The sequence below is a fragment of the Cyprinodon variegatus genome, unplaced genomic scaffold (assembly GCF_000732505.1).
Source record: "Cyprinodon variegatus isolate N-32 unplaced genomic scaffold, C_variegatus-1.0 Scaffold153, whole genome shotgun sequence".
NCBI classification, from domain to species: Eukaryota; Metazoa; Chordata; class Actinopteri; order Cyprinodontiformes; family Cyprinodontidae; genus Cyprinodon; species Cyprinodon variegatus.
The window spans coordinates 1,291,281-1,297,339 of NW_015150606.1; positions in this window are offsets into that span (position 1 = coordinate 1,291,281).

The following is a 6,059-nucleotide window of genomic DNA, read 5'->3' on the forward strand; positions in this document are numbered from 1 at the left end:
TTGGTGAAGCAGCTTTTTTTTTTGTTACTTCAGTGCAGCTGCGGGTTTTTTCACTGATGAGATTGACGAAGAGGCTTTGTTCACAGACTTAAAATCCTTCGTTCTTCATAAGTCTTTCACTAAAGAACTCTTTAGAAAAAGTATTCTCTTAAAGTGACGTTGCTAATTCTGGCATATGCATCAAGGTGTAAAAGGTGTATTTGCTAACTTTTTGGGAGGTCTGAAGAAGAAGCATTATTTCTAAAGCATTTCTTCAACTGAGTTGTCCATATCACTGCAACATCAGCTGCTACCAATCTCCGTAACATCATATCCCCTTAAGTGATACCTAAACCAAGATTTGCTCAGGATGTGTATAGACCAGAACAAATTGGGGACCAAGTCAGTGATCAACACCAAACCAAATGTGAGATCATTTTAAATATCCTTTTTTGAGCTTGATAATGTGATTTTGATGAAAATATTTAAAGGAAATTTGCTGGTGGTACTTAATAATTAAGCGAAACTTTAACCAAGCTCCAGGTTTGCTAGGCTGAACTGGAGCACCAAGCGACCCAACTTGAATATGGTAAAGAATTTGTTGGGGAAGCTAAAGATTAGAGTGATGGAATTAGGACTTCCCTTTTCTGCTGTCATAACATTGTCTTCCCCCATAAGTCATAAAGTTAAATCAGGGATTTAAGATTGTGCTATTCATAAGTATACCAAGCTACAGTAAGATACTTTCCCAAAGGTTTTAGGTATCTTTGAGAGTCACAAATTCTTAAAGATGTAATAAATTGTGAAAGGAATCAGAACCCTACCAATGAGACTGCTAGAGACGTTGGAAGATGGACCAAACAACAGCACCACAGATTTTCCAGCATGCTTAACATTGGGGAAGTGGTTTTCCACATATTCACACCTTTGTTAACATAAAACCAAACTAGGGCATTGCTAATAAAGGCCAAGCTAAATCTTTTGGATTTGCAATTTCAAACAATTATTTATTATAGAATATTGCTTTAAATGACAAAAAAGTACTATAGGGACAATTTCTTGGTTGTAAAACATCTTAGCTCTATATCAAGTATTTTATTAAGAATTGTTTATTTTTTCCTTGAAATGTGCACTGGGTTACGGAGTTGAGTATGTAAGTGGCATTCAAAAATCTTGCCTAATAATATCTTCAAATACCTATCAGGTATTACATAGACTGAGATTTGAACAATGTCAAACCGTGTCAAGACCTGAACCAGGGGGTTCAAAACGTGATACTTTAAACAATATTTCTGTAAGCTTTAAAATGTGGGGTTCTTTTAGGTAAAATAACCTTTACCCAAGGAACAGGTTGACTGGCTGAGCTGGAACGACACGGTTGAGGATTAGGTTTAAGGTAATCTTTTTATTTGACCATCATGCTTTCTTTGACTATGCAGTGACCCAGATTGAATATCATAGAGAATTCATGGAGGAAGTTGACTTCCGGTCTTCTTCTTTCAGCTAGTGTAAAATTAAGTCTGCTCCAATGAAGTCAAAAGGTTAAGGCAGGGATTCTTCTATTCATAACTGCACCAAGTTAAACAATGGGCATAAGATCTTTTTTCAAGGCCCTAGTCACCTTGTTGCCATAATGGGCTTTAAAGATCTGACCCACATGCAGAGAATCACTCAGAGACCAAGGGTAAAAGTTAAACAGGTTTATTGTAGGTTAGCAAACACTGATGGAGATTGAAACTCTGTGGGGAAACAATGCTGGTATTCAGCGGACTGGTGAACCGGAACTGAAAAACTCTGAAGGGGAGATCACAGTGATCAGTTCAGGGACAGTGGGAAGATAGACTGAGGCTTGAATATTGCTGGAGAGGCACTCACCTTTGGGAGGCTCTTGGTTTATCCTTGGATCCAGTTTGTGGGGGTTCAATCCAGAGAAGAGGGAACTCGTTGGAGAGCGGACAGGCAGACATACGTTGGACCCAGAGGAGTAAAGGAGCGGACTGTCACTTGGTGTTCCAGGAGTGGACTTGAACGGATCATGTGGAGGTTTTCCCCTTGCTCAGTGAGACTCAGTAAATGCTTCCAGGGGTAGAAGGTCCAGGCTTATCCAGTAACACAGGAAGTCTTCCTGCCGAAGAACAAAGACATAAAACACGTTCAGACTCAGAGAAACAATGCTAAGGTCAGACTCTGCTAATCTCAGTTTGGCTACAGTACCTAATACTGGCAAACACTCTGGCGTCGAGGTGGTGACAGCCCGCTGCTCACGTACTCCTCTGGTAATGACCCAATCAGCCAATGTGCAGGGAGGCCCATCGAGGACAGGGCACCGCCTGGTGGTGGAGAGAGGAAAACACAAAAAACAACTCACACAAACTGGAATCCTAATACTTGTTTGAGATTCAGAATCTCTTTGACATATAAGGAAAATTCAAATGGTTCAGAATCCTCCAATGACACTTCTAGAAATGTTGATAGATGGTGTAACACACAGCAAGAGATTTTCCAGCTTGCTCAACGGTGGGCATTTTCCAAATATTCATTGTTTTATTTTGTTAGGGATTATTTGCTTTCTCAATGTGATAACATAATATAATTAGTAGACTCAATATTCAATTTGTTGAGTCACTTCATTTAAGTATAATTACATTTAACAATAGCAAGACACTGACTTTTTCATTCCAGCCCTTTAAGGTGGGATAATATGTTTAAAGTGGGTTTACCGACACAAATAAGGGAAGAGAGAGCTGCAGATTGTACCTAGATTGGTGCATGTTTTTAAAAGTAAGCACTTCTCCATGCAACAGTGACATTAAAAACCAGCGACATTAGAAAATGAGGCTTTAAAGATAATAAAAACTATGACCCTGGGCCAAGAATCATACTCAGAACTTTCTTGCTATAAGGCAACAATGCAACAAAGTGTGCCAATGTGCAGCCAATTTTGACAGTGTTGGTGAAAAAGCCCAAGTTGAACCTTTTGGAATCACAATAGAACAAAATATAGTGTCATGATCTTGGCGTCACTGGATTAATGGTTCATTACTTTCACCTCCCTAGCTCCGCCCAGTTTCTCATTACAGTTCATCTCATCCACCTGCTCCTGTCTCTATTTAAGCCGCTTGACCCCAGTCATTAGTGCCAGATTATTTGAAATTTTTGATGAGAGTTCTTTAGCGTACCCTATGTGTTGTTCTGATTGCCTGATCCTGACTATGTCTCTGAGCCTGCTTGTTCCCATTCTGAGCTGTTGGCCTTTTGTCCCGCCTACAACCATGGATCTGTCTCCTGACCTCTGATTTCCCTTCGGTACCTCTTCGGATCTCGGATCTTCTGGCCTGAACTCCTGTTTACCTTATCGACACCGGCTTTGGATCTGCCTTATGGAAACGTCCTGCTTTCCCTCGCCTGCTTGCCTCTGCTCATCAGCCAGTTCAACAACTTTCTTGGCTTCAGCTCCTGGAACTCTCCGGGCAGCGTCCACCGCATGCTGCGAGAAATCATCCGGCTGGATTCCACTCCTTCTAGGCACAGACTGAACTTTAAAACCAGGTTAGTTTTAACATGTGAGGGATTGCCTTTGAGTCAGAGAGTCGATGCATTCAACCGGTTTTCCTCAGATAGAAAACTTGCTGTTTGACTGTATGATCTGGTTGAATTGAATTAGCACTATATATAAATAAACTGAAAGTTAGTGACTCACATGCTCCTAATCATCCTCTGTCAAATTTAAGTGTTCCGGGCCTTTTCATCCTAGCTGCCGAATCGCAGTTTCGATTTTCTGTTGGCAATTAAATCAGCCTGTCTGCCTGAAATTCTGGGTCCACAGTTCTGAATTCTGACATATAGTAGGGAAATTTGTAATGAGATATATCTTTGTTGTATTATTATTATTTTTTTGTGGGAAATCATATTTGGTTGGAACAAATATTTGTTAATCATTAAACTGTTCATCAAGTTTGAGTTGAGTACATATTTGAAGTTGCATTCATGTCATGCCTAATTTCATTTGCAAATGCCTAACAGCTTATTCAGCTATTGATTATTATTTGAGGTTTCAGAGAATAGTTATGCCTGATTAGCACCTATCACTATCTTTCCTGTTACAATAGTGAGTGGGTGTTGGTGAGGAGGACTGAGAGGCACTAAGATAGCATGGACTGAATTCTGACCCTTTTAGTCCTTAGAAACCATAAGATGTCTATGGCAAACTACTCTCTATGGAAACAATCTAAAACCAGGCTACTGTACCTTAGTATTTTCCTATGTATGTATTTTCATGACCTTGCAGGTTTGTTTTTGTGTATCCTCTGTGTGTTTACTCAGCACTTAGAGTTTGTCTCTCACCCCTGGCTAATTCTCACACCCTGCTGATGAATACCAAAGCACCGTAAATCACATAAGCCAGGGAATTATACAGTCTTCTTTTCTCCTTTGCTCACTCTGCATTATTTGTTCCAACAGTGAGATGAAAATGGTAAAGAATGCTTAAGGAAAATATATTTTATTAAAACGTCCCAAACAGTATTGTAGCAGTATTTCGTGGGCTGGAATTACTTTCAAGAAAATCGACTTTCAAAAACCTACAATGCAGCAATTGAGTTTATTATTTCTCGCTATTATTGCAACCCCTACCCCATCAAGGGAACCAAAACACCTCGCCTGTTTTAGCCAGGCCAACAATTCCCTCTAACAGCCCTCTTTCAGAGACATAGACAGGTATCGAGTGTGACAGGCTAACTAAGAACCCCATTCCAAAGGGACTTACCCACTCGTCCAGTTCAATTTGAATGTTTTCTAATCCAAAACAAAGTGTTTTTGGTCCACTTTGTAAGGCCTCAAACTCAACGGTATTTTTGACACTTAGAATTTAAATAGCTTCCTGGATGGGAAGCGAAACGTCTCCAAACTTGGAAACAAAGTCCAGCGGATTATTTTTTTTACTTTTTTTGGTATGCTAACACAGCACAGTGCAGAACAGCTAGCATAGCTCACTTGGCGCTACATGGTAGCCAAGTAATGCTAGATGCAACAAGGGTTGCATGATCTTAAGGGTCCAAGAGAATCAAGGGGCTGCTAGGATGCCTGAAAAGTAGGTAGGCAAGCACAAGGGAAGTAGCCGACAAGGCAGAGAGGTAGAGTGAGAGATGCAGGGTACCAAACCAGCCCCTCACAATCCAGCTGCTGCATCACCAAGCACAGGTCAAGCCTGCAACCTAGCCCAGCAGGCACCAGTAAAAGCCTCTAACAGTCAAACCGACCAGCACAGCGGAAAGAAAACTCCTACAACATTCAAAAAACCTCCAAGGCAGTCATTATCTATTGACAGCATCGAGGAATCAGTAAGACAAAGCAGCAGGGAGGCCTCATTCCATCTTAAATGGGCCCCTGGGAGGCTACCAGGGCCCAACAGTCCCTGCATCTGACCCAGATCATCCCCATGAACATCCGACCACCAGCTAGCGGACCCACACAGCCAACCAGATCTTTAAAAATCTTTAAAAGTTTTATGCTTTTTACAATCAAACGTCATGAGTTCCACTGTTCAAGTATGAATTTGATGAATTTTAAATAGTTGCCCAGCCATGCCATAGGGAAGGGCAGATGGATCAGTGTGAAGGGTGAGGGGAAATGAATTGATAGATGCAACACTGCATACTTTCATATCTCTACTTGATATTCTGTAGGAATTGATTTGCACAAACATTTTTGTTTAAAAAAAGAAAGACAACATGATGTGAAGTAAACTTGTGTTTCAAACCCAATAACAAAAGGTCATTTTATGTTTTTTTTTCTCCTTTGTAAGACAATTAAGGTCTTACCAGAGCTATGTAACGCTGTCGTGATATTTTAAATGTTGGGGAAGTTTTGATGAATAAAACTAGAATAAAAAAATGCTAATATTGACCTCCTCCTCCTTTCATGCCCCCTTTTCTTGTCTGTGTTTTTATACACCTGAGAACGTATGGATACCGTGCCATTATCCCCTCCCTCTGACTCACTGCAGCTCCTGCCGCCGCTGCTGAGCTGTTTGTTTAGGAATCTGGGCCCGAAAATTGTATTCCATCGACCATGCTCGCTAT